General features: G+C 39.7%; 1 protein-coding gene across 1 annotated transcript in view; it reads left to right on the top strand.

The window, feature by feature from the left end:
* Positions 1-26,916, top strand: part of Slc24a3 (solute carrier family 24 member 3) — a 538,383-nt gene that overhangs the window by 200,414 nt on the left and 311,053 nt on the right. The window lies entirely within an intron of this gene.

The following is a 26,916-nucleotide window of genomic DNA, read 5'->3' as shown; positions in this document are numbered from 1 at the left end:
CGAGAACAAGTCACACAGAAAACTGCCCTGAAGTGGCCGAGGAACCTATGAAACATGTGTAGGTCAAAATGCTTGTCACATCTGATGGCATGCTGGCAGGCTGGGAGATGATATGGGGCATCCACCTAGATATCTATTGGAAAGTAATTCAGAGTCTTATAGTATCTACACAGATTACAGAATCTTGGGTATCATCTGCTGTAGACCCTTCTCCAGGTTGATGATAAAGGTTAAGTGACTTTCCCTAAAATATCTTATAGTAGAGATTCATTATTAACTTGTTTCGGGGCTGTGGCAGCTGCTGTCAGGATCCTGCCCAGAACTCCTCACCCTTACCACTCCAGGCCGTGGCTGCCCAAGTTCTGGCTCTAGTACCTGCTCTTTAAAAACAAATAACATGTATTAATGGAATTCAGTGTGATATTGCCATGCATATAATGCCGTACTTCTTCATCGAAGGACTTTCTTTGGCTGGCAAAGCATATTTTCCTGTCCAGGAGATGTCTGAAAGTGTGGAGAAATAATACCCATTGTCTAGGAGTTGCTCTTACTGGGTGACTATGGGACTGGTGTATAGATAAGCCAGCTTCCTAGCCTCAGAAGCACGTGCTTTATACCACATCCTTGAATTCCCTGGTAGGACTGAGCTCCAGCTGTGTGAGGTGGTAGCTGGTTTTTATAACACACCTTTTATTGACCGTCTTCACTGTACTTTTCTCATTCCCTTTCCTTGCACTGGTGTTTCTTCAGCTTAATTCTTGTTTGCTTGTGAAAGAACCCAAACTAAAGTCAGGGCTATGTGGGGACAATTTCCAAACCTTAGAAAGGGCAGAAATCCCATTTTAATGTAATGTTATAAGAGAGGAAAGAAAGAATTACTGCTCTAAAACTCTAATCTAGAAATTAGAAGCCTTGAGGGAAATGATCACAAAGTAATCAAATCCATGATGATCTCAGTAGGAATAAGCCAGCAAATGAAGAGAGTTCCATCCAGAAAAGCAGATTTGCTTAGATTTCTCTCTCTTCAGCCATTTCCCCAATCATTATGTGAATGTAAGTGACAGACAAATGCAGACACTGAAGCTGTGGTTCAACAGCCAAAAGTTTGCTTTGGAAGCAAATGAACCAGAATCTCTCAAGTGCAGAAGTGACAAGAAACCCACCAAGGACTCACTGGGACTCCATATAGTCAGGACATCTTGGAATTGAGGACCTATCCTCCAAGACAAGTAAAATAAGACAGTCCAGCTATGTAAGGGCAATATTAACAGGGCCCATCTTGAAGGCAGTTGTTGCAAAGAACATGAGAATAATGAAAATGAACAGGACATTTAAACTCTATTGGGCAGAAAAAAAGATCAGAGAAATCCATTTTTTTTTTGACAGATGAAATTTTTTAAGATATCTGTTTTTTTTCTCTAAAAAAAAAAAAATCAGCAGTAAATACTAGGTCATAGCAAGTTGCAGTTACACTGTTAGGAAGGAAGGCAAAACCCGGATAAGGAACAGTGTGGCCCAGGACAACACAGAAATGCAGAATGTGTGGAGCTTAGCTGGGTCCAGGACAGTGTCCAGAAGACCTTTCTGAACTGGTGGAAATTGCAGTGTCCAGGACAATAGCTATTAGAGACAACTCTTGCACACTCAAAAAGAGACTAGTGAGATTGAAGAATGAAGTTTTTAATTTTATTTAATTTTAACCACTGTAAATATAATTAGTACATGTGACTGGAGGTGATTGTGTTAGACAACTCAGGTCTGGAACATGCATCCCAGGGTCATTTTAGCTATTATGGAGCTGTCATTGGCCTGCCATCTTGAGACAACACATAAGACAGAGACTGAATCAGATGGTTGGGGAAAGGGCCAGGGTTTTCTCTCTATTTTTGTAAGAGAAATATGACCTCTGGAACCACAGATTTATTTAACATGTTAAAGTACATGAGATGTCCTCATATTTATGATCTCTGATGCGGCATCTTACGTAGCCCTCAGGTATATCTTAATTTATGGTAAATTTGTCATTCATTCCTTCCTTCCTTCCTACAGGAAATAATTGTCAAATAAAACAAGAATTCAGCTGTGGGAACCAGGTGGTACAGACACAGTCTGTGTCCTTATCCTCATGGAGATGATAATTTAATAAAAGGAACGGACGTCATCATTGATTTATTTAATTATGGCTATAAAAAGCACTATCAATGAGAAGGACAAAGGGCTGTGGGAACCAATAACAAAGGCTCCAAGCCATCTGAAGGTGGCAGGGTGGCCTTCCTGAGGAAGTCACTTTTGAGTAGAAGTGAGTCTGGCAGAGAGACAGGGTAGAAAGTGGCACAACAGGTCAAGGGAACTGTGTGTGCTGGCCAGGGGAATGATGGACTTTGGGATAGTTCAGGATCCATAAGAATGCCAGTTAGCTGGGATGAATTTAAGGGATTATACTTCTCTCCAGTAGGGACAGTAGACCCCAGTGATTTATCTAACCTTATCTTATTGGCAAGTGGAATCCTTTAGTCAAGCAAAATATTTTGGGTGCCCCTCATCATCCAATGGATGAAAGCAGATAACCTTGGGTTTCTTGTGGACCTCCTGCACAGATGTGCCTCTGCCAGGCTCTGGGGCTGGACATGACATTATTAGAAAACACTGCTGGGACCAACTCTTTCTATTTCAGGGGCAAGAAACATGAAGCTCAACGCAAGTGTGGGGCTTGATTATTGAGGTCACATATAGCTTGCTAAGAGCAAAAGGGAGTTGGCACCATGGTTGTAGGCACTCCTGCTTCATTGCAACGAAAAAATTTCTGAACCCACTGCTAGGGATTCCTTGACACCTCTTTGAGCATTCAGTTCTTTCCAGCACATATTTGTCTTATTGGTGCATTGTACTTATACAAATTAGTGGGATTCACTGTGATATATTCAAATATACACATAATATAATTTGGTCCATTTCATTGCCCTTTCCCCCCCAAAATTTCCATCCTTTACTAGTCTCCCTTACAATTTCTGAAAAATTCCTCCCCCTTTTTTCTCTCTAGCTTCCACTTATGAGAGAAAATATAGGACCCTTGACTTTCTGAGACTGGCTTATTTCACATAACATGATGTTCTCCAGTTCCATCCATTTAACTGCAAATGACATAATTTTGTTATTCTTTACATCTACGTAAAACTCCACTGTGTACGTATATATAGCACATTTTCTTTATCCATTGATCTGACAAGCACCATAGGCTGGTTCCACAACTTGCCATTGTGAATTGCCAGCAAATATTTTTAGCACCTGCTCTACATGTCAAGCACCCCCCTGGGAGCTGGGACTATATCAGTTAACAAAACAGGCCATATTCCCTCATGGAGCTCAATTTCTGTGAACTTATTTTCGGACAATGAAATATTGAGCTGGATAAGCCAATGCCCTCTCTAGTTATGAAAATCCTTAGGTTATGACAGCAATGTGGGCAAAAAATTCCTTATCCATTGCTATGGTCCTGTAGGTGAGAGAAGAAAAGTAAATGGTTAGTGAATGGCACTGAACATAAGTTCCTGGTAAGCAGAGCTTTGGTAGGTATTACCAGGATAGAAGTCACCTCAAGGGTTTCCCCATTTTATCCCAGTTCTTTCTCTGCCCTTCCATCAACCTTCTTCCTGTGCTTTTGTTAATAAGAATCTATATGTCAATGATTTGAGCATGAGTTTTAATTCAGTTCCATGCAAACTTTGACACAAGATTTCATGGACCAAGGGGACCAGTCAGGTGTGTTCTGATCCTAGTCTGAGCCTGCCCTCTTGCACTGCATGCTGCTCCTCACAAGAACTTTGGCATGGCTAAGAAATGAAGGGGCTCTTCCACAGGAGCCTGGCTCTTCCCCAGTTGAATGGCAGTTCTTTCATCGGGTGCCCATGCAAGACAGATGGTCTTGTACTTCCAATTTCTTCCAAGCCTATTAGTGGTGAAATGGTTTTAGTTTTAAAATCTCTCTTAGTCTCCTCCCTCTTCTGAGAGTATTTAAAACAGAAAAAGCAGACAGTATGACATACCCCAAAGATATCCTTCCTCAGTGACCACTATCAGTGTGCCCAGGATCCTCTGCCCACAAGGTGAGCTCTTACTGAAAGTCAGAAATCAGCTTTCCTGAAGTCTTAATTCCAAGGTCCGGTGCATTTCTCCACCCCTGGCTATCATGTCTCTGCAGAGACCATTGCTAGCATCCTCTCCAGCACAGTGGCCTGAGTAGGGTGCTAGTTGTTGGTATAACTAAGTCCAGGCCTTGGGACTTCTGCTTCAGTTCTTCTTCCAATAGACTCTAAGAAAACCAGGCACCTTAAGTGGTGCTAGCAAGTCAATCTTAATTCCCTCTTCCCATTTCTCTTGTAAAGTAAAACTTAATATTTAGGAGAAAAAGATCCATGTTTGAGAAAACAAAATTTTAGTAAGCCTTCTATTAGTGGCATCCTTGTTTCCTCAAACCCCTGTTCTTTTTGAGGCAAGGAACAGGCAAATAATCAAAATGTTACTAGTACCCTGTGTGATATGTGTGTGGAAATATCACCGAAACTACAAAAGGCAGAGTAGCAACGGAGACTTGATCACCATGATAGAAGCATAGTTTCAGCTGTATGTACTTTCACAGTTGGTGTTTCCTCTACATTTTCACTGAAAACCATCCTGAGATAAGTCACCTAATTCCCAGTAGAACATCTGGCACCAGCTTTGTTTCCAGTCAGTTTAAAACAAAATCACGAACCCAGAGGAAATATTTGAAGAATTTTAATTTTATTTCTACTAAGGAAAATAATCAAAAGATTTAGCTGCCCAGGGTAATGGGATTGCACACACTGGAAAGTAGAAAATGAAGGTTTTTTTTTTTAATTACTTTTTGTAGAGGGGAACTTTGGGTAAAATAATGAAATGGTTTTAACACATGCATTTGGAAATGAATTCATGTTTGTTCAGTGAACGATTTCCTGTGCTGAAGGATTGTATTAATAAATACTCTGTCAGCAAATGGAATTTCAAAAAGGAACCTCTGAAAGTCTGATTTTGAATTGCCTCATGGAACTTGCTGAAATCTTGTGCCTGTCCTTCCTTTCTTATTTTATTGCTTTGAAAAGTCCTTACAATTCAGTCTAAGAGGCTTAACTGAGTTCACTAATGTTGGGGTGCCCAGTACAAAGTATTCCATTTTTAGCAGAATGTCTAGTATTCTTAGTGTTCTTAAATGTAGTTTACTTGTGTGTGTGTGTGTGTGTGTGTGTGTGTGTGTGTGTCAGAGAGAGAGAGAGAGAGAGAAAGAAAGAGAGAACCTGCTTGACCATTGGTAACAAATTATATCCCATCTGGAAAATTCCATTTTCTTTGAAATTTCACATAAGTATCCTTGTACTTACATGTGAGGACAATTGTGAAATTACATTAACAAAGTTGATTTAGAATTTGAGAGGCTTGGAGTTCAATTTTATAGCCTTTCTGCCTCTTTTTTCCTTTAATATCCATGCAGAGTCTAAAATAATTGACTGTTCAATCTTCATCCCGAGATTCAGTCCAGTTCAATTAAAACATGCGTATGGAGAATTCATTCTGTGCCATTTGATTTTGAACATATAGGATGTGATTCTAACCTTCAAGATATTTATAGTCTAGTGAGGATAAAGACACCCAGTGTCTCATTAGAATACGGCCATAAATGCAGTGAAAAGAATAGGAATGAGGTACAGGAGTGTAGCCAAAAAAGGGAAAAGTGGCATAGAAGGGGAAATGATGAAATTTGAGGGTCTGGGAATGCAGCAGGGTTGGTGGCTTCCTCCATGCCCTTAGTGGCAGGTCAGCTCCCTGACTGGAATAAGACAGGGCCATAACCTTTGTATCCCAATGCATGGGTGAGGTTTTCTGTTTGCTTTCTCTATTGTATGCAATGGAAATCTCCCACCTCTGTTACAAAGTACTGTTGCAAAAATGCAAACACAAGCCTCAGTTAGAGGGATGGATCCAGGAAGGGATGACATTTGGCAGAGATATGTGCTGCTCACAGGCCCTCCTCCAGGACCCGTTGTAAACAGGCATCACTAGTCAATCGTGGTACTCTTTTCTGTTGATCTCTGACAAGATAGTGAACCAGTCATTTTCTACCAACCCTTGAGCTTGTCCTGAGGAGGATACCTATTGACAATTACCAGAGGTTCTATTTCTGGAAACTGAGTAGAAAAGTGGGGGCACATTGGATGTGCTGATACAGGGAAAACGGATTCCCAAGGACCCGCATTCCTTTCACAGACTCCTTGGGTGGAGGGAGTAATCATGCTGGGGGTACATTAGCCCCCTAAGAAGGTCCAAGGCAAAGATATAGCTGAAGTTTTTTGGAATGATCAATTAAAACAATGGAGATGGGAAATTGGGGGACAGTTGGAAACGTCCTTCAGATAGAAAGAATTTGTCATTTTTTAGTTTCTCTGTGTCCCAACACTGTGTCCTCATTTCTGTCTCCCTCCTGGGAGTTGAGGAAGGGGCAGGCTGTGCTGTGATTGCGCCTGATCCAGCTGCTCTAGGTATCGGGAGGCCACCTGGCAGGGCAGAGCTGCCTTTCATGTCAGAAACAGAGAAGGGAAAATAACAACAAAGTTTTCCTGGTTTTAGAAGAGAACGGCAGGAAAGATGCAACAGAGAAAGCTCTTCAAGGAGAATAAATGAATCACAGAAGTGTCTGTTTTAGGGGTTTTTACTTTTGATTAATATCAGGCATAGGAAGACAAAAAAAGAAATACTAACGAAGAACAACAACCGTAATGGTAGCTATCATTCCTGTGTGCCAGTTTGTCCTCTTGTTTCATGTTATATATTTCCCCTTTCTTCACCATATTGATTTCAGAATCTTCTTTTAGCAAAGATCGAATGGCGATGGTGTGTGTCTATCATGGTGTCTGCACCCTAGCCACCAAAAAAAAAAAAAAAAACTTGGCAGAACGCTCAGTGAAATACGATCATACTTATTACTTTAGTAGGGGTTGGAATATATCAAGGATGAAGGCTTCTAAGAATTCCAGGTTTACGTATAGGAATAAATCTGTAAATCTGATTCCTCCTTTGATCATTCATTCTGTAACACTTAAAAAAAATACCTACAGCTTTAAAACCACTCCTAAGAATTAAAAAGAAGGCCAATGTCAATACTTTAAAAAAAAAGTAGAAGTGAAATGTTGAGCACAAATACTCCAGAAATTAGAGAAGTTTCTTTTGTCTAATGGTACAAGAAATGTATGCTCACTGGAGAAAATTTGCATAACACTGAAAGTATAAAGAAAAAGTAATAATTTTATCACTCAGATCTACTATTAAAATTTTGGTATATTTCTTACCAATATCATGTCCTTAAAAATTTTTTACAAGCATGTTTTTTAAAGCATTATATTTTGCCATTTATATGAGGTTAATGTTTGTAATAATTTTTGTATTTTTCTTTATTAGGGTTGCTTTCAATTCTTGATACAGTGTTCAGATGATCATCCTTGTGTCCAATTGGTGGATCCACTTTTATCTATGTCATGAGGAGATATTCCTAGAAGCAAAATACTGGCCAAAGAGTTATGAGTGTTTTCAAGATTTAGGAAATCATCTGGGTAGCTGGGTGCAGGGGGACATGCCTGTAATCCCAGTGGCTTGGGAGGGTGAGGCAAGAAGATTGCAGGTTAGAAGCCAGCTGAAGCAATTTAGTGAGGCTCTAAGCAATTTATCAAGACCTTGTCTTAAAATAAAAAGGGCTGGTGATGTAGCTCAGTGGTTAAGTACCCTTGGATTCAGTCCCTGATAATAGATGTGTGTGTATGTGTGTGTATGTGTATGTGTGTGTATCCATCTCTCTCTCTCTCTCTCTCTCTCTCTCTCTCTCTATATATATATATATATATATATATATATATATATATATATATGGAACATTTCATCAAGGAAATGAGATTGACCACTGCTATGATTTGGATATGGTTAAATAGAATCTGCCCAAAGGTTTATATGATTAAAAGCTTGGTCCCCAGGATATAAGTATCGAAAGATGCTGTAGAACCTTAAGAAAAAGGGGCTAGTGGAAGGTCCTATGGTCATTGGGAGTGTTCTCTTGGAGGGTGGTTATCCTGTGACCCCTTGAAGTCTACTGAGACAGTTGTTATGAAAGGAACAAGACTGAAACCATCCAGGTCTCCCAGCTCCCCGGCTTTCCATGTGCTCCCTCTCCCACATGTGCTCCACCATCCACCGTTGGTCAGGGGCTCATTGCCTGAGCCAGAGTCTGTGCCTTGAAATCCCACCTGTGAACTAAATAAACCCGTTTTTCTTCATCAGTGGCCTGGTTCATGTATTTCATTATGGTAATAAAAAGCTTGTGCACACATTCATTCATTCAGGGAACACTTTTTGAGCTCCTGCTAAATGGGCTGGAGACAGACATGAAGGTGAGAAAGTGGGTTTGGCTAAGGCAAGAAATGTTACAAAACAACAACATATTTTCAGGGAGTATTAGATACAGAGCTCAATGATTGTGGGTGATTATATTACAAATAACTGGTGGAGAAGGGACCTTAAGGCTTCTTTGGATTGTCCATCCAGGTAGACCTCTCTGAGAAAGTGACCCACAGGCCTGGACCTCAATAGTAAGGATATGCCTTATGAAAGACTAGGGAGCAGAAGACGTACAACAGGTGCAAAGGCCAGGCAGGGGCTTCTGTTTGAGGACAAGGGAGGTAGAAATAATCTAGAAAAGTAGCAGGTCCAGGCTCAGTGGAGTTAAGGAAGCAAAGATGTGAGTACAGATATTGACATGGAAGGATCTGGAAGCAGGATATACCTGATTCAGCGAGGGTGAGAGTGTGCAGCTTTTGGGCGAGATGCATACTCTAAGAACAAAGAGGGCATTCTGTGTTTGATTAGACTAATTAACTGAAAAGGTTCAGAGCACCTTCATGGGTGAGCCCGTGAATCTGAAAGATTGCAGCACAGTTAAATTCAAATGTTCATTTCAAGAAAGGGCAGAGGGAGATAAATTCCTTACAGAAGTATAGCAAGAGAAGGAAAGCAACCCAAGTAACAAGTGGGAATTTGATGCAATAAATTATTATGGTAAATCTATAGTATAAAATATTATGCCATCATTTAATAAATCATGGTTGCAAAGAATGACAGGTAAATGCTATGACACTGTGTTGATTTTTTAAAAAATATCAAACTATAGAGAGTAACACAGTTATATAAAACATATATATGCTCATACAATATTCTGAAATAGAGTTGTCCAAAATATTAACAGTGGATGCCTTTAGGTAGTAGGATCCTGGTTATCTTGAGTTATTTTTTTCTTTTACTTTTCTGACTCTTCCATTTTTTTTTAATTTGTAGCTGTAAATGGACAGCATGCCTTTATTTTATTTGCTTATTTTTGTATGCAGTGCTAATGATTGAACCCAGTGCCTCACCCATGCTAGGTAAGTGCTCTGCCACTGAACTCCAGCCCCAGCCCTGACTCCTCTATTTTTTAAAAAAATTTTTAAATTTTTTTAAAATTTTTATTTTATTTGCCTTTTTCTTCTTCCAAATTTTTAATGATATATGCATTACATCTGTAACCTGAAAAATATGTAGATACTTTTTTGAATGTCAGAATTAAGATGAAATTTATTGTACCATTAGTCAATTATGGAATAAGTAACTGCAGCAAGACTAGGGATATTTGTTAGAAAAGCATTGAAATGAAGTGTGTAACAAAGCCTTTACAAGAATCCAGGAGATCTTATCAAATGTCTTACTAGAGGACTAGGGAAAATAACTGCAAGGAAGCACAAGAAGTGATACCCAGAAGAGAAGAAATGGACTCTCCCCTTGACAAAAAGGCATTAGACAGTGTCCTTGAAGAAACTGACCTGCTGTGTCCTTGTGACACGCACCCCCCAAAGATAAGAGAAACAAAAAAGGAAGCGGTCATGATGCTGTGCATATCAGATCACATTTGGAGAAACACTGTTCTCAGCTGCCAAGTGAGACTAAAGCTATTTCACTGAAAGAAAGATGGGCAGAGGAAGAGAAACTTCCTCTGATGATAAGTATGTTTCAGATCATAAAAATGATAAAATGATGGCACTGTAGAAAGCATGCCACTTCATCCCAAGCAGGTTGCAAAGTAACTGTGTTTCGGTCAGGCAGGGCTCTGGATTCCAAGAAGGCTAAACCGTATCCAGTTTTGCTCCAATACCAAGAACATTGCCTGGGCCCATAATGGATACTCAGAAAATGATAAAAATAAATGAATGGACAAATCCAATAAATCATGAATTTAAGGTGGATCAAGAGGTGACAGTGGAAACCTCTTCATTCACAAATTCACTCATTCTTTCTACAAATATTTGTTGAACATTTTCCCTTGCAAGTCATTGTCTTTAAAATAGAAACTAGTTCACATCAAATTTGACTAAATCAGTGGTTCCACATATGATAGGGAAAGGGAGTGCAGGTGGGTGATGTTTCTACAAATATCCTTGGCCAGGGAGATTGATGACCCTTCCTTCCAGTTCTAGGATCCAGATCTTTTAAGTGCCACAGCAGCAAGAAGTGAGTTGAATTTCTCAGGTGATTGAAGGCTCAGGCAGTTAGAACAGTCCTGTTTTAATGCATGAGTGGGTTGAGCAGGCTTGATGTGGGAGTGATTTAAGGAAAACAAATAGAGAAACAGGGTATCACTCAGAGAGTGTCTCCCATGCTTTCCCTTCAAAGATTTGGCCACCTTTTGGTCTATTTGAATAATTGTGGGTTATGCTTTTGAGAAGCAAACACCCAAGTGTTCTATGTTAGCAGCCTCCAATGCAGCCAATCTCGAGCAGCTGTACTCTTTAGCTTTGGGCCTGGGGACATTGAATTTGCCTTGCCACTTTTAAACTCATCAAGTTTTGTTTCCTACATTTTTAGAGAGCTTTGTGTTCATTTCAGGACCTGTCATGGTAGAAGAAGTTCACAGTGTGAGCTTAAGAGAGTCTCCCATGTGGCTCCCACCTCACCCTGCACGCATTCTTCACTGTATATTGTGTTCGTTTACAGTGTGTCAGCCGTGTCTTATGTAACAAACTAAAGAGACCTTTTCAAGATATTAAACTACAATATTATTGAGTATAGCACAAGGCAAATTTCAAACCCCAGTAACTCCAGGAATTTATTGCATTTGACTGTGAATTCATCTCATGCCATTTTTGTTAATGTTCATCCAATGCATCTTTTGTTTCAAGCCTTATGAAATTAAATCTAGGGCTGGAGATGTGGCTGGGCATTACAGCTCTTGCCCAGTATGTGTGGGAATCTGGGTCCAATCCCCAGTAGTAAAAAAATATATAAATAATAAGCAAATGAATAAATAGAGAATTAAAAACAATGCTAATGAAATGAAGCCTCACTGAAATTATTCAAGGAGAGGAAGTGACCTAAGTGACCCAGATGAGGAGGAGGAAAAAAACTGGATTGGATGGCAAGAAAGAGCCAAAATTTCCTAGAGACAGCATTCCTATGGGACAGGGATGGGAAAGTAGTGAAGGCTCTGACTGTTCAGCTTCCCTCATGGATGAAATGTCAAATTGAACAAGAGTAAGAAGAGGAAGAGGAGCAATAAGATCCAAAGCCAATGACCTGTCCTGATGGAATTTTTTTAGGACCTCTCACAGAAGAGTATAGGGTGCTTTGTTTGGATGCCACTTTGACCTCATATCTTGCAACTAAGGTGGAAAAGGACTGTTTTCCCAAGGTCTGGATTCCCTATTATTCTCCATATGTGAAGTAACAACTGAACATCTTGCAAATCATTACCTGATTGGCTTCCAGCCACTAAACTTCCATCAGCTAGCCAGTTGGTGTTGTTTTGTAGGATTCCTTCTCTTTAATATATCTCTATTGAACACACTGCCATATTTTCAGAATAAATGTGATAATGATAATCGGAACTAGAAATGGCCATTTCATTGGGGAAGATTGTCCAGACTCTGGTGCTACACCATCTTGGTGTGAATGCTTTGATTAGTGGCCAGTGGGATTTTCCCATGATCTGTTGGTACCTAAGATAATGTTCAGCCCTTTGTGCCTTCTGTCCTAAGTGGTTGAGAAAAGGCAAACCCAGAAGTCTAAGGCCAGGGCTAGGATTCTCCCACAATTGCCCTGGATTTATAGAAAATCATATGTTGATGTCAGAGCTTTTTTTCTGAAAACAGAAAAACATAAAAGGAAAGATGAGAACATGGGTAATTCTATGGTCTATGATGCTTCATGGAGTTTCTCGGGCCAAACCAAGATGCGATGAATATTTATTATGTACATAAATAAATGGTACCAGACATTGGGATTCTTGGTCTCTACAACAGTGGAAAATAGCAGAGGGATTGGAGAAACGACTGAAAAATTAGAAAAAAATTTCCAACTCTTCTTGATAAAGACAATTACTAAGTTTTAGGTGAGCCCTTTGAGCTGCCCATCAGTGTTCCCTGTTCTTTAAAGGAGCCCATCTGGAAAGATGCCTCACGTTGAGTGTTCTAGTTACATTGATTGGCTCTCTGGTTGCTTGTTTTAGTTCCTCTCAAGGATACCCAGAAATCACCTTTTACTTAATCCTCAACCTCATCTATGCAGTACAGACTATGTTAGTCAGCTTTCCATAAGTATAGGCAATACCTGAGACAATTAACTTATAAGGAAAAAAGTTTTTTGTTGTTGTTTTTTTATTAACTCACAGTTTTGGAGGTGCTAGTCCATAAGTGATTGACACCCACTGCCTTTGGGCCTGTGGTGAGGTAGCACATTATAGCAGGAGCACATGGTGGAACAAAATTGCTCACCTCATGGTTAGAAATCAGAGAGCAAGGAGGGGGCTGAGGTCCCACAGTCCCCTTCAAGGGCAGGCCCACAATGACTTACAAACTTCCCAATAGGCCCCACATCTCAAAGGTTCCTCCACCCAGGGGGCCAAGCCATTAGCACATCGACTTTTGGGGGACGCTCAAAATATCTAAACTGTAGCACTGATGATTACATTTTGATTTTCAACATCCTGTTCTGAAGCAATTGAGCAAAAGGAAAAACAAAAGTTTCCATAATGAGCTAATTGAGTTCCCTAGAAGAGGAATCTTCTAGTAAAGCTCTGTGCTGGAATTGCGTGGTGTAAATGCATCAGAAGAAAGAATAATGGAGGCAATCAATAGGTTTGACTTCATAACATTTTAAAATTTCCCTTTTGAACAAAATTAATGGATAAGCATAAAGCCAAAAACTATTTGAAACAATTGTAATAGAATAAAAAGGGGAATGTTCCTAATATGTAAAGAATTCATAGAAATCAATAAGAAAAACATTAAAACCCAAAATAGACAAATAAATGACAAACAAATCTCTAAAGGGGAAATGCAAATGGCAAATCAACATAGGAGAGAAAGTCCAGAGTCATTGGTTTTGAGTAAAATGCAAACTGAAATAAAAATCAGTTTTCATTTCTCCTTATCAAATTAACAAAGATTCTAAATTGATGGTCTAAGAAAGGGTGCAATGAAGTAAGATGTCATGCTCACTAGGAAGAACAGACATTTTGGAAAACAACCTATCTGCATCAAGAACCTTATAATATGCAGACGCCCTTGGACCAAAGAATTCAATCTCTAGAAATGTATCTTGAGGTCATAGAGCTGTGGGACCTCAATACATATCAGGTCATTCATAGCAGACATATAGTTTATTTCAATGGAACAAAGTATACCAAAGTATGAAAATGGCTCAGTAAATATGGCTTCCTTTATTACTTTAAACTCTTTAAGATTTAAAAAATAATAATATAAAAGGAAAATACCACTATGTATGATTTCATCTATGCTTTTTAAAATATAAAGAAATTAGGAAAACTATTCCATATCCTCACATCAGTTATCTCAGGGCAATGAGACTATAGGAAATGGCTATTTACATTTAAAATGTGCTCCCCGAGCCAGATTTTTCCAGAAAGGATATTTTTCTCTTAAAGTGGAAAAGGAATAATAATCCCCCATAGATACCCTTCATCCAGGGTATGTTGTTTAGCATTATCTTACAACATGAACTCAATCCATGGACAGATAACCCATAAATTACATAACACATCATATCAGTTTTCCTTCTCTACCTTGACTGCTAAACACGTAAGACCAAAATAATGTTTCACTAAAATAAATAATTATCTTACCTTTTGATTGAGATTTTCCTTACCTCTCTGTATACTTGCTTTAATTTATATTTATTCTTACAGCCTTATAATATGTACTTCTAGTTAGGAACTACTTCAAAATCTTTTTATTTTGAATATAGATATTGATTTCATTATATTGACAAATGTATAGATGAAGTTTTAGAGGCAGTGAACATATTTGGTTTTGATGTGTTGTCCAGCATCAGGGGTCTATGGTAAGTGGTATAGGGAGCCTAGTGGTATTGAGAGTGTGTAGTATGTGCATGTGTATATATTCTTACATATGCACATGTTAATAGTGACACACCCTGCTTGTCCTTGATTAATCATTACAGAATATGAACCTTAGGCCTGCAGCCTTTTATGCCTAGCATGTTATTTCAGAACTATGTAGATGCTTGTCCCTTGACTGTGCTATTCACAATGTGGCTGGGATGGCAAAAGCCACCTAGCAAGGAATTCTGTCTCCCTTTACAAAGTGGGGCAGAACTTTATTGCATCCCTCAGGTCCCGGCTCACACAATTCTACATAAAAGTTGATGTGGAAACATATGCTTCAGTCATAGCCATATCACTTATTTTTCCCTAAAGAAAATTAAAACAGGTAGTCTAATTTCTACTTAAGAAAAAAATCTTGGGGCTGGGGTTGTGGCTCAGTGGTAGAGTGCTCGTCTAGCACGTGCGAGGCCCTGGGTTCCATCCTCAGCACCACATAAAAATAAATAAATAAAGGTATTGCATCTGACTACAACTAAAAAAAAAGAAAGAAAGAAAAGAAATCTTAGAATAAGGGCTGGGGATGTGGCTCGAGCGGTAACACGCTGGCCTGGCATGCATGGGGCGCTGGGTTCAATCCTCAGCACCACATACAAATAAAATAAAGATGTTGTGTCCAGTGAAAACTAAAAAAATAAATATTAAAAAATCCTCTCTCTCTCTTAAAAAAAGAAATCTTAGAATAAAACAACTTTCAAAACTAACTCTGAGCTTACCAAAATGTATATCTAAATTTCTATAAGCTTTTGGTTATCAGTTGTACCTTAATAAATCTGGAACCTTCTTCAGGTATTTATGCTTTCTTTTGGGGCGAGGTGTTATTAAAAATCTGCATGCATTTCTGGGAATCTGCTCCATCAAGTAAATTTTCCTATCATATTCTAATTCTGGGAGAAAAAACCTAAAGTGTACAATAAACCTAATTTCTTACAAAATAATGTCTAAAATTAAAATGAAAACCTGCCAAGGTTGTGTTGGCCTGAATATTCTGTACTTTTCTTTCTAGATGCAAAAGAGTGTGGGTTATGGTAGCTAAGCAAGAGTTGGCCGGTCATACAGATTGGCTTTAAACTATGTCTCTCCTGCATATTAACTGTTCAGTTCAGCAGTGATATTTAAACCCTTTGGGCCTCAGTTTCTCCTTTGTAAACACACTCAATAACATGCATATTTATGAAGTGCCAGTGGCTGGGCTGGGTGCTTTATACACATTGACTCATGTCATCTAGCTCTACCCCACAGAGGAGAGAGTTCTGTGGACTCCTGTGACAAATGAAGAAATTGACCCACAAAACCAAAATACAACAACAACAACATAAATAACCACATTGTTTGCTCAAGTGGCAGAGCCCAGATTCCAAGTTACGAAATCTCTGTTAGCAAATACCCTGCCTTATGGGGACATAGGCCTCTAAAGTTTATCCTGAGGATTAGGTAAAATGGCACAGGTATGGGGACTGATACTCCTTCACCCCCAATTGCAGAAAGTGACATTAGCGGAAGTCATCCTTCAGGAAAGAAGTGTTGTAACACCCTATGTGTCTTGAATAATGCTCAAGTTCAGCTAAAATTACCATTAAGCATTTCTCTAAAGAGATTTATAAGAACTTTATCACATTTGTAAACAGTTGGAGAAAATGTCCTTTCAAAGATGCACTTCCTAATCTCACCTTATATAGCAATCCATGTTTGTATCAATATGTCCAGATTGACTCTAGTGTCATGTATAACTAAAAAGAATAAAAAAGAAGAACAAGAAGAAGAGGAAAGAGGCTGAGGGGAGGGAATACCTGACCACACAGAAGAGAAAGTCATGTGAAAATGAAGGGAAAGGTGGGAAGATGCTGCCCCAAGCCAAGGAAGGAAGCTGGGAGAGGTGAGAAAGGATTCTCCCCTACAGCTTCTGTAGGAAGACCGTTAACCTGCTGACTTCTGGGCTCCGGGAATGTAAGTGGGTTCGTTAGCGGGTTCGTTTCTGGTTTTTTTTTTTTTTAATTTTTCATTTTTTAAATTTGTTCTAATTATTTATACATGACAGTAGAATGCATTCAGACACATTGTATACAAATGGAGCACAACTTTTACCCCTGGCCAAACATGGTGCACAGTCACACTGGTAGTGTAATCATAGATGTATATAGGGCAATAATATCCATCTCATTCTGCTGTCCTTCCCATTCCCATACCCCTCCACTCCCCACCATCCCTCTGTACAATCCAAAGTCCCTTCATTCTCATCCCCTCCATTTTCGATCAACATCTGCTTATCAGAGAAAATATTTGGCCTTTTGATTTTGGGGGGTTTGGCTTATTTTGCTTAGCATGATATTCTCCAGCTCCATCCATTCACCTGCAAATTCCATAATTTCACTCTTCTTTAAGGCTGGGTAATATTCCATTATGTGTATATACCACATTTTCTTTATCCATTCATCTATTGAAGGGCACCTAGGTTGGTTCCATAGTCTAGGTATTGTGAATTGAGCTGCTATAAATATTGATGTGGCTGCGTCACTGTAGTATGCTGATTTTAAGTTCAAATTGCACAAAGATGTGATTCATAAGGTCTTATTACCTTATTCATTTTGGAAATGTTGGAAACTCTTCTCTGAGTACTTAGAGACCTTCCTTGAACATCTCTTAGCATGAGATCCTGACAACTGAGGCCAAAACACTGCAGGGCCCATAATAGGTACTCAGTAAATGCTGAAAATGAATGAATGAACAAATCCAATAGACCATGAATTTAAGGTATATAAAGAGATGACACTTGAAACCTCTATATTTACAAACTCATTCATTCTTCCCACAAATAGACTGGGCTAGAATGTGACTTCCTTGAGTCTCTAGTCAATGTGACCCTGCCTTAGAAGCAACGCCTGACAGTTGATTTGAAGCTTTCTTAAGATTCCCATATGATCCCATTGCAAGTACCAGTTATCTGTGAACTTATCTTATATCCCTGAGCCCCTTCTTGAGTTCTTAAGGCTTTGTTATATTAGCTTTTGGAAAAAAAAAACAAAACCCATTCAGACTCTGTAGCAGGTTTTTATTGTATTGCTTACCAGCATCTGAATATGGCCATTTTTGATAAGCCTGGGTATTGTTTTACTACTCTCACTTTGGTGGAAGACATAGTCACATATATCCATAGTATGTGAAAGGCTCAGTGCTAAGCTCTCAGGGCCTAAGGTTGGGGACACCTGCCCTTGGCCAGTCAGATAGACACACTCGCCTGCACTTGGAATCTGATGTAAGGACAGGGGAAAAGTAGCAGGGCTGGTTCTGGCGCAGCTTCTCCCAGTCTCCAGTTATAGCAGGTAGCACTGAGGAGTCATGTCCACTCTGCAAGGGGTGACATTGATGTAGGGGTGGCAGTAGGTTACTACCAGGTTCAGTGGTATGAGTTTGATTATGGTTTTGGATACTGAACTTGCACATGCTTTTGTTTGTTTCTAAGTCTGCTTTGCCAGTCATTATGGCAATTCTGTTAGCTACCTAATATTCCTTAAATAAATTATCCTACTTAGATCAGTCAGAGGAGGTTCTTTTGCTTAAAATGAAGACCTGTGAGTGATAAGAGCCTTCTCTCTCACAGATGAGGAAACTGAGGTCAGGAAAATAGACCAGCTCAAGGACACGTTTAAGGGCATGTCCTATCCTACCTGATTCTTCATTAGTGCTCCTAATTTGGTGCTGTGATATCTCCTTGGTTAGAGCAAACTAATAGTACAGAGAGATTCAAAGCAAAGATGGAATTGTAACAGTACCCTAAAGAGAACTTTTAACTTAAATAGGAGAGTGGAGTAGAAATACTAGGTTTGGAACCAAGAACCTTCTACTTGTTCCCTTGCAAAGTCATTTCATTAATATTGAGCATCTACTACTTCGTGGGCTCTTTGCTACGGGCTTACAATATGGACATAAGGGGTTTATGAAGGAGCTTCCAGTTTATGGGGGACACATAAAGATACAACAAGATTCTGTGAGATCTACAGCAAAGTGTTCATAGGTTAATGTGGGAACACACAGCTGTAATCTATAACAAGCAGGCGTAACACTGGAATACTTTCTGCTGCAAGTAAGAGCTAGGTTTCATTTTTCAGGATAATCAAGAATTAGAGAAATTCAGAGATATGGGAAAGATGACACAGACTGGAGAGATAGCATACACAAAGGAATATGGCCAGAAAAAAATGGTGTTTGGGGAATTTCAAGTCATTTTATGTGTATTGGACTGGAGGGATAGATTGGGGGGAAATTAGATCCTTGAAAGACTTTAAATATTAAAAATCTGTATATTATCCTGAAGACACTAAGGGATGGCCTAAAGGAAATAACATGATTATATTTGCATATTATAAGGAGTTCTTGAAGCAATAGAATAGAACATAGATTGGAGACAATTTGGGGTTAAATACATTGTATTATATATGATTATCTTTGTTTCCTCACAAAATCCATGAACATAATAATAATAATAACATAATTAAAAGTCAACAACCCTTAAGTATAAGGAGAATGGAATAATAGTGATCAGAGGAGAGAGGTCATCTGTTTCATCACAAATGTCAAGAGAATAGAAGTGTGACGCCAGAATAGTGAACCAGATGGGGAATTCCTGCTTCTGCAGGAGAGGAAGGGGGAGAAAAAAAACTAGATCCAAACTGATTCACACTGAAGAACCTTGAGAATCTGAGAAATCAAGGTTCTAGATACCCCCAAAGGTGCAGACTTGGAGAAAGGACAAAACCAGAAGAATCAATTGATTTTTAATTTAGGAACCCTTACATAAACTTCTAGATATTATCTCTTGCTGTGCCATACAAACAGGAAACCAGCCACTACCCCAATCCAGCAGAATTCTGAAGGTGCATGCTCTGAGTTGAAGCAGATACCTTCTGACTTCTGTAGAAGCCAGGGTGAGGGTGCTGGATGAGGTTTCATACGACAAAGGTGAGAGTGAAAATCTCCATACTGAATGATGAGACCCCTGTGTGGTATCCAAAAGTGGAAGCCAGACCTATACTTTCCAGGCAGGAAATTGCAAGAGTAGAGGAGTCCTCAGTGGGAAAACTGATCCTCTCAGAAAAAAATGACCTACATAATATTGACATTGAGAGTCTTCTGAGAGATTGCTAGACAGCTGTTGTATCACTCTACAATCAAGCCCATTAAAAGACAGTCTTTTTCTCCACAGAAACAGACCTTCCAATCAGCACTTTAGCCGGTCCTTCCAATACAAATGAACAAAACAGGATTATTAGACATTTGAAGAGGCAAGCCAGAAATCAAAGTGAAAAAGCAGGACAAAAAGGCCTTTGAAGGAAATAGGCAGTGTGGTGCACGTATAAAACATGAAGAAAATGATAAGCGATAGCCTTGGGTATAAAAGAAGTTATTGCACTGTGGAACAGGAACAGCATGCTATAAAAAAGGAACATTCAGAGGATACAATAGAGCTCTTGGAAATAAAAAATAGAATAGCAAAAACAAAAAGTTCTATAAAATAATAGCAACATAAAGTCAAAATCTCCTAGAAAGTAGAATCAAACTTCAATTGGAAGGAATAAAATCGGTAGAAAATTAGAGGACTGGTTGATGAATTCTACAACTTAGATAAGTCAGAGTTACAGAAACAAAACAGAGAACAGAAAATGAAAAGGGAGAAGAAATCATCACAGAATAAAAGACAAGAAAAATTTCAACTCACCAATATTGAGTTATCTACTTTGAAAGAGTTCATTGAGTGTCTTAAAACCCTTACCTAAATACCTTTCCCCCTTAAAAGAACCAGAGATCCTTGGAAAAATGATTGATTGCAGGGCTGGGACAGGAAGTATTCAAGATGGAACATTATGTCAAACCCAATAAGAAAACAGTCATCAAAGTCTGGTTCATGTCAGTGGGACTCAGGAGCCAATTTGAAGAGATCCCCACTGGCCAAAGGTGTGATCATCTCAGCACCACTTAGAATAATGACTTGCAGTGCACCAGATGTGTTTCAAACCACAAGTCTGTAATGATTCTTCAAAACAGAAAGACTTGTTGGCCACCTTTGGAAGATGCTAAGGATCCAACTCTTTATTTTGAAAGCTGGAAAATAACACGAAAGAATCAAGCATTTATTTTGTCTTCCTTGTAAAACTTGTAGCTGAGGTAACCAAACAGTGGATGGGAGGTTTCTCTTTATACGAGAATTTCAGTTAAGAAACAAAGAAGGAATGAAAACAAATGAGAACTTAGCCATGTTGCATCCCCCAGTGAAACAGAGGATCTGGGCCAGGACCATTGATTGTTGCTAACATCACAAAGAGTGACAAGTGGACATTTTGTGCCTCCCGATGGAAGTACACACCACCACCTGTGAGGTCCTATTGCCAAATTCCTTCTCCTATTGGCACAAACGAGGCAATAAAAAGCTAGTTTCTTGTGTTCCTAGCTATTTAAGAGAGAAGAGACTATTTCATGCTGAGGCTCAGTTTACATTGAGTGCAGGGATGAGGGCTCTGGCATAGTCTTTGGCAAATAATTTAACATTTAATGAGTGTCTTGGTGCCTCCAAGAGAAAGTTCTTGAATGTCTGCCCAGAAGGAATGTTAGAGGTTGAACCCATCTGTCCATCTATCAGGTAGATAGGATTTTCTGCCCAACAGGATGCTTCAGGTGGAGGGATGTGAAGAAGTCAGAAAAGGAGGGTGTAGCCTCTTAGGTTGAAACTTCCCCACAGCTGACCTTTCAGGCCTTTTCCCAGGGCAGCTCCCTGCTCTTTACTTCCCAGTACAGAGGATGAAGCCACACAGGGCCAGTTTATTGCAGATCTCAGGGTACCTAGTTTGATTTCTTCCAACAGCTGAACCAGGGTTTGGGTTTAGGAGATGATCCCCAGAAGCAAGGTGAAGAAGGGAGGAAATGAGACTGGAGAGGCAATAAATACATCCTGTGTCAAGGATCAGAAAGGAAGTGACCACAGTGGGCAGCTCGGGCTCAGTCTGACTGGGGAACCTCTGGAAGACTGAGGAACAAGACTTAAGGATGTCATATTCAGGGTCAGGAAAGCAGGAGTCTATTGCCCCCATTGGTTGAGGGTCACGACTGCTCTCTAGCCAGAGATCACATGCACATAGGGACAAGCTGTCTGCAGGTGATCTCCAGGTAGGTCAAGTTCTCTTACATTGAGCTAGCAAGTGTTAAAGCTGAGAGCCGACTCAAGCCAACCAGTCCCCAGTGCTGGGCATGTAACTGCTGCACTTAAATTTGAGATCTTTTATAAAATTCGGATCTGGGACTTAGGGAAAGGACAGACTGATCCTGGCTGGACTTGCCTAGGTAGACCAGGTAGTGACATAGGTATTACATCAAGAGAGTAATGTTTATTTAGGTGTCCAGGACTCTGCACTCCAAAGGAAATGGGGGCCTCTGTGCTCAGTGTGCCAGCAGGAACTTGGCTTCTGATCTGGGCTCTCCCCCTCCAGAATTCAGCATCGTTTGCATCCAGCTCTTGAACAGGACTAATTCTGCCCAGGGTGTGGCAGCTTTGGTGAAAAAGCTGACAGTAGCTGACATTAACCCTGAGGGCAAGTTAAGGTCCCCTCAGGAACTTTAAAAATGCTGATGTTTATGTCCCTTCCCCAGAATAGGAAAAGTAATTGGTTTGCTGGTTCTGTGTTGAGTTCTGGCACAGGGAACTTAAAAAATGTCCCCAGGTTTTTCTAATGAGCAGCCACATCTTCTAAGAAAGTTCTAAGAGCTTAAGGAGGAAATCCCTATTGCAGGCAATTATATAAGCAATCAGGAAGGAATTTTACACTTCTTTATAAAACCCCACCCACTGAGTAGAGGGAAAAAATGAGACCCAATAGAGGGATATGTGAATGAGCCCTTTTGCCTATAGACTTCTGGTAGAATGACAGTGACACATAAATGTAATTTATTATCTATTCATTGATTGATTGATAAGATTAAAGCTATAATTGAATGATAGGGTTGGAGCTACTTATCTTTACCACCCCCTGGGCATAAAATCCTGCTTACCAACTATTTAACTCCCCAAGCTTCGACTTCCACATTTATAAAAATGGGTATATTCGTGTGGCTTGAGCAAACTCATATGATAGGTATATCTGGCACCCACAGGGCAGACACCTACACATCTTTTGTCCCACATCCAGCTGGATGGGTCACAGCTTCTTTGTGGGCCGCAAAGAAGCTTCTTTAGCAGATCAGGGAATATTCTATTTTTTTTTTCTGCAGCCATATACCATGTGAAGGAGATATCTAAGGAGTCAAACTCAGGAGGTGAGATTTCTCTTTCTCCAGATTTTTCTACTCAGCATACTCAACCCAATCAGGAAAGTACCACCCAATTGCTAGGATGAATGCCAAGTGATAAAGGGCTCCTAGGTCTAAAAGAGATTGTGTGATAATTAGGGTGGAAGGAAATGTAGCTGGGCCACTTACATACTTCACAGGATGCAAAAAAATGAGCTAAACAGGTGCCCCCCGGAGGTGTTCTTAATGGGGCTAAGCAGTAGGAGGGTTTGCAAGATTGTTTTTTTGGCTTCCAGGGATTCAATTTCTGTTTTGGTATGGGCACTGAATGATTTTGGTCCTCTAGAACCCCATTTATTTTTATTAATAACGCAGTACCATCCAGAACTTGAGCCAAGGCAGGCATTAAGAGAAATAGGAAACCTGCTGTTTAGAGAGGGCAGCCTATTGAGAGACATGCCTGTCTATCTTCTATAGTAGGTTGGTTCTGTAAACTTTTGGGGGTGGTAGGTCCTGACAGTGCAATCACTATTTTAAGTCAGTGCTACCTGGGGAGTCTACTAATTAATGCAGGATGCCAGGTACATCAGCAGTCCATTTCAAACTACAACCCAGTGACAATACAATGGAGGCATCTGAGCCTGGAGGGAGAGGAGGGATGTGCAGAAAAATTATTTCCCCTTAAGAAATCTTGTCTGAGAGTAATTTAGAAGAAAATAAGTTATTGTATGAAAAGGAAGGAGGAGTTCTTCAAGGTGGAAAAAACCACAGGAGCCATGGCAGAGCAAGAAAGAAAGTCATAATGTGATCAAGAAACAGTAAACAGATGTGGCTGTAGTATAAAGGGGGAAGGGGTGAAGCATGAGGGAGAAGAGGAGGTGCTGAGAAAGTGAGCAGAGACCAAACACCTAAAGGCATTTTTTTTAGTTAAAAAGCCTAAAATTTACTCCCACGCACTTCAACATTTTATGTGGAAACTTTTGAATCTGCAGAAAAGTTGCAAGAATACTACAAAAAATAACTATATACCTGACTCATGGATTCCCCACTTGTTACACCAAGTGCCACATTGGCCTTCTCTCCCTCTCTGTATATTTTTTCAGAATCTGTGGAAGTAGGTTATAGTCCTCGAGCCTAAACACTTGAGCATTGGTCTCCAAGAGAAGGAAAATTATCCCAGGTAACTGCAATGCCCTTATCACCACCCTACAGAATTGAACATTTGATAATATACTGGCTCTATTATCTGACATCCAGTCTATGTTTAAGGGTCCTGAACTAACTCCAAATGAACTTTATAGGTCTCCTGTTTTTAATCTAGTCTAATCAAGGAAGATATATGATATTTGAGGACATTGGCTCTTTCATCTCTTTTAATATAGAAATTTATATTTAATATCATTATGCACCTTTTGGTTGTTTTGCCTTTCTTGACATTAATACTTGATAAGAGTGCAAACCCTCACTTGGTAGAATGTCCCTCAGTATGGATTTGTGTTAAGTATTCCCTCATACTTACATTAAGATTAAACACTTTGGCATGAGTAGAGTGCCATCTTGAAGCAGCCAAGTCCTTCCCAGAGTATTACATCAAGGGACTCATGATGCCAGCTTGTCCTTACATTGTCATGCTAAGATGCTCATGTGGTGTGTCACCACAGTCTCTCCAAACGTAAAGGTACATTTGATCCTTTCTAATTAAGGGTGGGTTTATAATTCTTTCAGTCTCCATTTATAGCTTAGCATTCTTCTCTAATGAAAAACTCCCACTGCTCCCCCTTTTTAAAAAATCACCATTATAAACTCATGGAGTTCATATTTTATTCATCATATTATAATTCATGAATGTCATTATGCACGTTGGTGCTCAAATTGCCCAAATTGGGTCCGTGGGAGCCCCTTCAAGCCATCTGTGTGTCCCTAAAGGGTCCTTTTCTGACCTTAAGCATACTAGACTTTCTGCCTTCCTTTGTATTGTCCTCCTCATACTTGGTTGGAGTTAACTACTTTTCCTTCTCCAAGGGTCCCTAATTTCTTTTAATGTGTAATAATCACTAGGGACAAACATCTGGGTGCCAGCTGTACCTTATGGCTGCAGAAATGTCCTTATTTTAGTTCCTTTGAGTGCCAATTGCTAGAAATGTATATATTTTTTAAAACTTACAACTTATAGCAATAATAAGTTCAAGGTTCTTCTCCACATTTCCCCCTATTCCATATCCCCACATTTGTTCCAAAATACATGAACATATTAGTTCTATTCTACAGTATTCACAAAGTCTTTCCAGGTTGCTATACAAGTTACACCAACAACAGCATCTCCTGAGATAAAAAATGTAAGATGTCTTTGAGTTATCTTCCTTCCTGTACAATGGGTGTACTCTCAGAGTACTGCATTAAGAATAAGTTGGATTTTCCAGGTGTGGCGTCGCATGCATAAAATCCCAGCTATTTGGGAAGCTGAAGCATGAGGATGGCTAATTGAAGGTCTGCCCAGGCAATTTAGCAAAACTCTTGTGTTAAAATAAAAAATTAAAAAGGGCTGGGGATGTTGCTCAGTGGTAGAGAACTTCTGGTTTTAATCTCTAGTACTGCCAAGGGGAAAAAATTAGTTGAATTTATTATTTGTATGTGTAGTTATGTCGTAGATGTGTACAATTAGGTTCGCTTGTTTGTATACAACTCTAGGGATTGTTTTGTCATCTTTGATTTTTTTGGAAACAGAAAATACTTAGGTTTCAAAAGTCAATACTGTATAAAATTGTTTTCCCAACTAGTCTCCTAAGTAAGGGTTCTTGGGTTGTTTTCATTTTTTTGCTATTACCAATAATGCTGTGGTGAATTATTTCAATTTATGCACATGTGTCTTCTGGGTAAGCTCCTGAGAATGCAATTGCCACATGGAAGGGCAATTGCACATGGAATTTTATGAGATGTTGCATATTCCCTTCCATACAGGTTGTACCATTTTGAGTTTTCATTGGTTCTGTTGGAGAAAGGATTAAATGAGGTCAGACATAAGAGAATGGGTTAGGAGACTACTGCAGATGTCCAACCACCAGAACTGTGACAGTGGGACTAGCAAGGGAGGTGGGGATCTGACCCTGGACTGGATGTGGGCTGTGAGATGATGAAAATAATAGAAAGACAAGGGATAAAAAGATTCTCAGGTGTTTGGGCAAAGGTAAAAAGAAGAGAAGAACCAGGGAATGCAAAGACATACCAGGTGTTAGGCAAAAGTTTGGGGTCCACACTAAGGAAACATGTGGAGGAAGATGTGTGTTTGTGTGTGTGTATGTGTGTGTGTGTGTGTGTGTGTGTGTATCCATGTGAGTTTGGGACTGTACTATGCATATGTGTGTGTGCACACATGTGTGCTTATGTGTGCATCTGCATGTGTTCTGTGTACACGTGTACCTGTGTGCCTACACATGTGTGCATGAACCTATGTGCCATGTGTGTACACATGTGTGTGTGTGTGACTGTATATATTGAAATGAGTTTCGTCTGAACACATGAAGATTGGAAATCATGATGCCCAGGAAGCCTGGAACACCAGGCAGGCTGGGGCTGGCAGCAGTGAGCCCCTTGCATGAAGGCAGTAAAATCCAGAACTATGGATGAGATCGATACATACGCTGCAGAGTGTCCCCAAACCCTCGACACACAGGGAAAACAGTGTGTTCATTTTGCTTTTCTCAGCTGAACAAGCACACTCGTTGCCTTAAATGTAGAGGTATTTCATCTGAAGCAGCATCTGGAGGCTAAAGAAAAATATATTGAGAATATTATGTAAAAATACAACTCACAACTGCTAAAAAATGAATTGATTTTATATTTTCCAGGCTCTCAATTGCCACACATTCTATAGTGTCCCCTCAGTAGCAGGTGGATGCAACCTTGACCCCAGTATGAGGCGTGAGATTTTCCATGGGAATCTCAAGAGACCACATTCTGTGGTGCGGTTAAAGGCCCTGTCCTTCTACAGGCCTGTCCCGGAGTGACCCAGGGAGGATAAAGATCTCTCTTAGAAAATTAAAGTATTTGCTAGAGGCTGGGAGGAAGCGAAAGCAGTGGGAATCAGTTCACTAATGTGCTCCTGTGGGACCTACAAAGTTTCCCTGGAAAGAGGCCCTTTATCTTCTATC

Source organism: Marmota flaviventris, chromosome 2 (assembly GCF_047511675.1).
Source record: "Marmota flaviventris isolate mMarFla1 chromosome 2, mMarFla1.hap1, whole genome shotgun sequence".
Taxonomy (NCBI): Eukaryota; Metazoa; Chordata; class Mammalia; order Rodentia; family Sciuridae; genus Marmota; species Marmota flaviventris.
Note: the sequence above shows the minus strand (reverse complement) of the source record. Positions and strands in the feature narration are given on the sequence as shown.